We start from the raw sequence: 9,698 nt of genomic DNA, 5'->3' as shown, positions 1-9,698 counted from the left end.
ATTTATATAGCCTAATATCACAAATGACACATTTGTCTGAGTGTGCTTTACAGACTGTACAGCATACAACACTCTCTGTCTTTAGACCCTTGTAGCGGACAAAGAAGAACTCCCCAAAGAAACCAACAATTAAAGGGGGAAACATGTTGGAAACCTCAGGGAGACTGAGGAGGGATCCCTCTCCCAGGACGGACAGACGTACAATAGATGTCGTGCGTACAGAATAAACAACATAGTAAAGATACAACATAGCCAGTCCATGTGACAGAAATGATAGTGTGGTCGTATATGAAAACGATGGATGCAGGAGGATGCAATAATATATGGTCATCAAGCAGCATCACCAACAGGCAGAGCCACGATTCATGATCCATATCAGAGAAAATGTCTTTTGCCATTCCAAAGAATGGGGGGGGGGGGTTTATTTTAGTTCACCCCTCTCTTCTCCTCCACTCTGTCTCTGACTGTAGGTGTGTGTCGCCGCCCTTCGCGAAGTACAGCGGAGGAGGGAATGTGAATGGCAAAGCAAAACAAATAAATTGGACCCCCTGTTGAAGACCTATGGATTAGAGCATGCTACCTGTTGATGACATATGGATTAGAGCATGCTACCTGTTGATGACATATGGATTAGAGCATGCTACCTGTTGATGACATATGGATTAGAGCATGCTACCTGTTGATGACATATGGCTGCAGGTTTAAGGCCACAGATGAACAGAACATTTTCAATGAACCAGGTACTGTGAGTCCAGTGCATCTTTTATTCACAGTGTTTGAAGCGTCATGCTGTTCTGTCAGAAACACATTGATGACCCCATCTGAATGCAGCTTTTTTTATTTTATCTTGTTATATTTGCTCTGCTGTTATGTTTCCACAGGTGATTTCCTTCATATGGTTTGATGTATGGCACACCGGTCTGGGGACTAATGCTCATATACAGTATTTTTGGCTGACATGCATCAGTAAATAAAACATTACATGTTCAACAAGAGCCAAAGCATGAATCAAAGACTGTACAAACAAATGCCTTGTGACATAATCACAAATATGGGTGTAACTGTCTACCTCCGTTTTATTGAACAAAGACAAGGCTTCTACAGGCTCAGTGCTCCATACAGATACCTCTTCATATCAGCAGTGTGTTGCAGGATCTATTTCACACATGCTCAGCTCTGTGACAGAAAAGTCCTTCATGGCTGAAATCTTTAATTAACGTCATTTTGAAAAATGAATTTAATATAGGTTAGTAACAATTGTAATTGCTATTTTGTTTCTAAATGAACCTCAAACACATGTATGTTGAATTCAATTATTAGAGTTGTATTCATTAATGATTTGGTTTCTTGACGAAACATTGACATATCATCTTATAAAGATCGATATGGTGACTTGGTTAACAAACAGTGGGTTAATTAAACATGTAGAATTAGCCCACACAAAGAGACAGTAGTCCTATCATTCATTTGGAGTCGTGTTTGTGTCCGCTTGACAAATGTAAGTCAATATTCACTCTCTTTTGTAGATCGGTTTCTGTCTCCACCAACATGTGAGAAAACCATCGTGTTCCTTAGCTGCTGAAGGATGCACGATGTTCACCAGCTAATCGCTAGCGTTCTCTGTCTGTTGTTAGTATACAGTTGCTTTTAAGGCATTTGTCTCTGTAAAAAATTGCTTGCTGCTGCAGTTTTGTGGGCTCGAAACCAAAACAACACAAAGCTTCATAGAGCTGAGGGAACTGCAGAGTCACAAGATAATTCTTTGTAGGTTCGTCACTTCCACTGACACCTTTCATATTACACATAGTCATTTGGTCAATTGAACAATGAATATTGGAATCATAATTTTAATAGATTAGTTAAACAAGTGAACCCAGGGTAATTTAAAGATGGATTGATATGATGTTACTGTCCCTTTAAATGAGTTTAACAGCTTTGCTACACTCGCTAGGCGTGGCAACCTTTCTCTTGTCATACAATCTTTTTTTCCTTCATGTGTGGTTCATTCCCATCAGCGATCTGAAGTTACACTAAGTTAAAGCGAGGGTTGCTACGGTAGACTTTGAAATTATCCAACCAAAACAAAACTAGCACAGTGTTGCGAACACTTTTTGAAAGTAGCTAGCAGCACCAGCCCCAACGGTCGCTAAGTTTAGTGAAAAAGCCGCCAAATTGGCAACACCGACAGACCGTCTCATAATGAGCTTAATAACAAACATGGCTTGTGGAAGACTCAGGTGAAACGCAGAGCGTGTCCAATGCGGACAGTCCTGCGACATATCTTTTCAAATTCCTTCCTTCTAAACTGAGGCAGTTTGTTTTGAGAAGATTACCCACCCGATCTTTAAGAGCGTGATAAATATAAGTTCATGAGTTGAAGTTAATGTGTACTGTCCTGCGCACGTGTGTTTTTGTGGAGCTCTTCAGTTGTCATCGGCCGCCTATCATCATCTACTGTCATCATCACCTCGGAGCATCTTGTTGGACATTAATTGTAAAAGAGGGCAGTAGAACTTAATTTTGTCTCTATTTATTTGAACTTTGAAGGTTTTCTAAGATCTCAGATTTGTTATTTGGTAGATAACTTATTATCTGTTTTGGCCAGTTGTGGTTGAACAAGGATTCGAAAAAGACACAAATCCATTGTGTAGAAAGACTTTTGTAAATCCTCTTGGTGTAATTGTAATATAATTAAGACTTTCCTCAGACATACCACTTTCCTATCTTACTTACTGGACTTGTTGACTGGTGGTCACTTGGAATTCATTTGTATTCACATACTTACAGTTGACTTTTGAATTGTGAAACACTGTAACTTCAGGGTGTCTCATAGGTAACGATACACTTTCCTTATAGATTTGACGGTCTGTTGTGTGCGTGGATGTTTCAAGTCTATTTTATCAGTCAGACAAGTAAATTACAGCCAATCTCTTTATCAAACTTAGATTAGAGTATAAACCCCTGTTTAGATACTAAACAGTATCTTTAGAGTGACAGGTGTCGGGGGTCACACAAGTCTGTATAGATGGCATCTAGAGACAGCTTTTAATAAGGTGCAGCAACTGACATTTCAACAAACGACGTTTCTTCAAATCCCTTCGTATGTCACCTCTACAGGTGCAATTCAATCACACTCTGAATTGAACAATGTTTGAACTAAAATCCTTTCCCAGCTAATTTTCCTCCGTGCCTCTGAATTGGCTGAGCACGGTTCTACTTTAACACTGCTGACCTCGGTAGAACCAGAAGATCGCTTTCAATGAAGATTCTCTTTGTCTCGTACTTGTTGCTTTGGCGGCTTTTCATGTTTATATCGAAAACCGTTATGAGATTAATGACATTGTCAACCTGAAATGCAGGCTATGCAGGAGCTTCAGTTCAACATCCCTGGTCCTGGCTTTCAGAAACTTGACTGGTCAAATATTGATAATCAGAGTGGTAAAGCAGAGTAAGATTTTACTTTCCCTAACATCACACACTACAATTTTGGTAATTCCCAAATCGGCGTGTTTACAACTGGCTAACATGTCATTTAGTAATAAACAACACTTATAAATACTGTATGCTGTCTTTGTTTCTAAAGAAGAAGCAGCATCAGTCAAACTCGAGACTGAGTATACTGCATGTCTGCGGAGTTTATCTAAGCAGGCGTGGGTGTATTTTACATGCGTCTGAGCTTGGACAAGTGTTGGGGGGATTGTATGTTTTTAGAAGAGCTGGTGGGTTTAGTCTCAGTATCTTGACTTGGCCCAGGCGTCCGTTCATCATGACAGAGACTGTTAGTCTTTGCTAATCTCCTGTGTTCATCTTCTGTGTCGCCCCAGTGTGTGGAGGCCAGGCCTCTTAGTGCCATCAGAGCAAATGATTTCTCCCAGGTCAGACGCACAGATCCCACATAGTTCCTCTTGCGGTCCTTTTCAAACACGTCCTTGAGAACACGGCCATGATCAAAAGCCCACTTTTGCAAAGACCTGGATGTGCAACAGGCTCAAACTGTCTTTGTGATTTGGGTTTGAAGCGTGGCGGTGCAGGCTCGCTGCTGTTTGATCTGGGACAGTGAAATGCGTGCGTTTCCACGCAGGCCTTCACTGTTTTCTTTAACAATAATGAGTGACAAGATGGAGGTCGCCCAGCGTGGCCACTTCATTAGCTGCCCCGCAGTGTTTGGTTTTGCTAAGATTTATGGCTTTTCCGTTCGACATCTTTCAGTTTGTAATTTGTCTCCAGAACAGCAGGTCATAGTAGGATGTACCATGACACATAGTCTTTGCATAGAGCCCTACATGTTATATGTATTCCAAACCATGCTGTAGTGTATGCTGGGGAGCAACCAAGAGTGAGTGCAAATAGACATTTACACAGCGGGGTTCAAGACTCTAACTCTAAAAATATTTTCAGACAAATGTTTAACTTTTTAATTTGTTAGTATTCACTGAACGTCCCACGATATCTACTTGCACCCCTTCCTGGCATTACATTGTAAAGAGTCCAGAGCTGCTTTGGAAAAATGTCTGTTTCACCTTTTTCCCTTTTCATCGCTTTATAAAGAGGTTCATTGCATTGAGATCGTAAATGCACTCTTTGCTCTTGGAATTGAACAGACATGGCAGAGCTTTGATGTACTGTGTTAAGCTAAATAAACAATTTTAAAAAGCCTCTTGGGACAGCCAGTCATAAAGATGAAAACACAGATACGTGGTTCTCACAGGACAGCGACAAAGCTACAAGCTGATGATCTTATAGTATACAGTGCATTGCTGTAGATTAAACTTGTAGTGGAGTTTTTTCACAGTGCGGTACTGTTTAGTACTTTTTTTTTTACTTAAGTAAAAGATCTGCATACTTGTTTCATCAATGAGTGTGTTCAGGAGCAAATAAATCCTGTTGAGATGACACTCCTGGTACTTTTCTTTGGTCAGGGTGTCGTGTATCCTGTGAAAATCACTAACCCCACAATAGGCAAAACATCCCCACACCCGAATGTTTCCACCACCATGTTTGACTGCAGGTTTTATGCACAATTGCATCAACCTGTTATGTGGCTCTCATATTGCACAAAGTCTTGTTTGCACCTGTAAATAGTCGGAATGTTTGTCTAAATGTCGTAAGTATCACAGAGGACAAGGATTTATGAGCACAGGACTCACAGGAGCAAACAATAATTCCAATTAAGCATCTGTTATTAGCCATTCACAATGTGTGTACGAGTCAGGGGTACACAGTGAAGGAAGTCTGTAGTACATACTGTAGTGTGGCAGTGTTAGTGTGAGTAAACAATATCTGTCAGATGTTTTAGTTTGATATGAGCTTTTTCTTTTAAAGATTTGTATAAGTTCTAAATAAAAATGGCCTTAGATTGTAATTAAAGTTACAAACAAACAGTTATTGGTAGTGGACTTCTGAACTCTCACAAAAAGAAAATCTCACCCTCAGGCCCTTTCAGAAACTGTATACCCAAAACAAATATATTTACTATTGATTTCAATTCTCATATTAATATATTATTGCAAATAGCCATTATCCATTTTGGATTATTACTATTTTTATTTCTATTTCTATTTTTATCTTTATTATTATTACAATTATTATTATTATTATTATTATTATTATTGTTATTATTATTGTTATTATTACAATTATTATTATTATTATTATTATTATTATTATTATTATTATTATTATTACAGATTTGTAGTCGAAATTAATTTAATTTAATTTAAATTGTTGTAATGTCCATTCCTGACTTTTTACACATATATATTTTACACATATATATTTTACACATATTCCCACTTTAAAACTTGATATGTGGATCATTGTCAATGAGTTTGTTTCCTAAACCTATGAGTATTGATTCAGTCTAAATAAATAAGACCGTTATAGCACCATAAATATTGTCTGTAATTGCACTCAGATTTATGGTGATGATAAAGTATGTTTGCTGTAGTTTGTTCTCCTTTAATACGCATAGCAATGCAGTTCATCATACAGTATTTAAGGATGCAATGATGTAACTTGTAACTTGTAACGTAAGTAAGTGTGCCACCTAGTGGTCGCTCGTTTTGGAAGCGGCACTGGTTGAGAAGTGAGCAGTAATGTAATCTGTGCAGTGCTGGACAAACTGGGTAGTACTAGTAAATTGGGCACTCTCAGTTTAGAAGGAACATATTTTTTAAAAATCAATAATTTGACAATAGGCTGCATACCTCTGCATATGGAAAGAGGATAGTCCAAATAAATCACAGTTATGGAGAAATAGCTACTTACAAAATTGATAGCTATTTACAAAGACCTTTAGCAATACTAAGGCTGGCTGTGTCTCTGTCCCAGTGTCAAGCTACAGTCAGTACCATGGTAGTCTAGTTTAAAGTGTTGACAATATTCATAAGAGAGTGGTCCCTTGTCTGCAAGCGGAAAAAACATCAATGACACAACATGAGTAGGAAAACTGAGTGAACTTTGAATGAAGTCTAATACAAGTGAAAGCTTTGCACTCTGGTTTTATTAAAACCAGAGTGAACTCTCCACTCTTTTAAGCTGAAGTCCGTCCTCAGTGTCCAGGAGGGGGCGACAGGCCTGCATGCTGTGGTGCTGTAGATCTAAACTATCCACAAACACACACATATGCAGTCGTGACTTGTAAGCCTCGTCTTGCCTGCTCTGAAAGCACTACCTAAGTGCATTTTATTGGTGTGTTTATTAGGTGTTTTTAATGGATCTTTTGCACTGCTGATTGGAGTTAACTCAAAGCAATCTGTGCGTTCCCCTTTAGACCTAAAGTCAAACATTTGAAGGTTCTACCTATCTGTGTGTGTGTGTGTGTGTGTGTGTGTGTGTGTGTGTGTGTGTGTGTGTGTGTGTGTGTGTGTGTGTGTGTGTGTGTGTGTGTGTGTGGTACTGGCTTGTGGAAGTGTTGCTGTGAGGTTAGAGGCTGTGTGTTTTCTCCCTCCTCCTCCCTGCCTGTCCTTAAAGAACAGTGGCCTGTGATTGGACCCCTCCTGCTCCACTTTGGACCAGTGTGATGGCTGCACCTGAGCGGAGCAGCCAATAGACCGCATGCAGAGAGAAAAGCCTGCAGAGCTGCAGCACAACAATGCACACTATGTAGACACCATACAGGTTTCTGGGCTGCTTCCCAGCACCATCAAACCAGTGTACTGCGCTGATACTAGCCTTTCATTCACAAACAGAGAGCAACTTTGATATTATGAAATTAGATACAGTACTTATTACTGTTTTTTTTCCCACAGTGTAAATGCTGGTTGAGACTCATTTTGCAGATTGATAGGTCTAACAAAATGTATATGTTAATGCTCAACAGGTGTAATGGCCTCTAGCTGCTTTACACTTTAAATACATCAGTCTCAACCTTAAAATATCCAAATTGATCAATGTCTACAGGGATCAGAGGGGGGTCTCTGAGGGTCAGCAGCAGCGGCTGGTTCAGCCTTTCCCTTCCCCATCAGATCACTTTATTATCATATCATAAGGCAGATCAAAAGAGATTCACAGGTTTATCTGATTAGAAAGTCAGACAGGTTCACATATTAATGTCCTCTTCCACTCAAATTAGTCTTATTAAAAAAATGTAAGTAATTGCAACATGTATTGTAACTTAATTGTGTTGTTTACGTATCAATATTTTCATCTGTAGTGGGATAAAGTATTCAGATATTGTATTTAAATAAAAGGAGCACTACCTCAAAGTAAAAATACTTCATTATAAATTAAAGTCTTGCATGTAAAGTGTTATCAGCTAAATGTTTGTAGTAAAAGTATTTATTCTGCAGGTACGTTTGCCCACCCACACTGTGCTGGACGCACATTAATAAATCAACTGGTCAAGCTGGTGTTATAGTTTGAACTATTTCACACACTTTGGTATTTTATTCATATGATTTGTGTAATATATGAATCTGTAGAATAATTATAGCAGTCACATAAATGTAGTGGGTGCTTTTATAACCTATAATATTTACAGAACATATGGCAAATTATGGCTATTTTATCACATGAATAATTGTAGAAATATGAAGAGAACAAATATAAAACGTAAATATAAAAAGGCAGTATAATATGTGTGTATGTGTAATCTGGGGCATATTGAGTGATGTGATGCTGGATACCACCGGACTCTGAGATCTCCCCCTTTAGTGTGTAGATTAGACAAGTGAAGGGCAACGCTCTGTGGTGTTGTTCAGGTTCACACAGGAAAACCAGGAAAGTGCTGTTTGTCTTCTGTGTTGAAATGAACTGTGTAGCTTCTCCTGTTGGCCTACAAAAGCTTAAATAACAACATAGGCCTACACTGATCATTTAACAAAGTTGTGAATAATCTTGGCCTTTTTACCCCACGCCGTCACCAGTCATTAGTTATGATCCACAAGGCCTCCACAGGATCCTATTGATCACTCATTGACTGATTGATTTAGACAAATACTTTTTTCTCCCAGAGTGCGAGGTCGAGTCGCTCTCTCTGTTAATTGAAGATAACAGAGTGGCAACAATGGCCCCAGTAATAGAATGAGAGTTTTGTGATTATCGCTGCAGAAAGAAAAGAAAATGAAGAAGCAGGGGAGGAGGAGGAGGAGGAGGAGGAGGAGGAGGAGGGGGGATGGGGGAAGGGGGGGCTCTCTAATTAGGAAGCGGGGCGGTGTGGAGGCTGTGGCCGGCAGGCAGGCGACAGGCGCCGGGTCCCGGACAAAAGGCTGTCTGCTGCCCTAAACTCCCCCTGCTTAACCCTTTAAACCGAGACACACACACTCACACACACACACACACACACACACACACACACACGCACACACAGTGCGTGGTTCACAATTTGACTTTGGAACCAAACACTGAAGATCAATGCTTTTAAATGCAAGGATGGAACAACACGAAATAATTTTTTTTACAGTGAACTCACATCTTCTTGGGCCTAATCTAGTTATAGTCGAGCAATATTTAGCCCATTAAAATAACACAATATTAAGTATATTAAATTATATTAAAAACATATTTAATGTCGATTTTTTTCCTGAATATTTCCCCTGATAAACTCGCAGCTGAGTTCAACAGTTAAAGTTGCTCTCAGGCTGCAGAGGATGTGTGTGAGTGCAGCAGAGAAAGCTCTTCCTATAAATACTTACATTACTCGACTCTTTCTAAAAATACAGACGGCCACACAATACTAAAGGAAATGCTGATTGACGGTGACTGAGGACCTGCTCAAAATAGACCTGGTCGGCGGAGCATGCAGGAGACAGACCCGATTTAACATAATACATGATGCTGCTATTACTACTGCTGAACAACTAATAATACCTAAGAAAAAAAGAAGAAAACGTGTCTCTTTTATTCTATTGGCCAGGTAATGATAAATGATCATTTAATCTTCACAGCTGTAGCTTTTATGCAACATTTCTAACAACAAATTTCATCCACAAATTTCGATTTAAATGTAATTTTAATGACATATGGATTAAACCCAATAATATTTTCTGATCAGTTCAGCAAGCCACATGCAGAACCTGCCCCATTTCCGTGTTAAATATCTGGCCGACAGGGGGCACTGCTGCCCCACGTGTCTTTATGTGTGTGTACTATACAGTCGTTTGTGTAAAACCTTAAATGACTTCATTTTAAAAATACGCTATACATGTGTAGCCTACTGCTGTTTTTAGATGATTATAACAACAATAAAACGGTCATAA

The sequence above is a fragment of the Cottoperca gobio genome, chromosome 13 (assembly GCF_900634415.1).
Source record: "Cottoperca gobio chromosome 13, fCotGob3.1, whole genome shotgun sequence".
In the NCBI taxonomy this organism is placed as follows: Eukaryota; Metazoa; Chordata; class Actinopteri; order Perciformes; family Bovichtidae; genus Cottoperca; species Cottoperca gobio.
The sequence above is the reverse complement of the archived record's forward strand: the minus strand, read 5'-3'. Positions refer to the sequence as shown.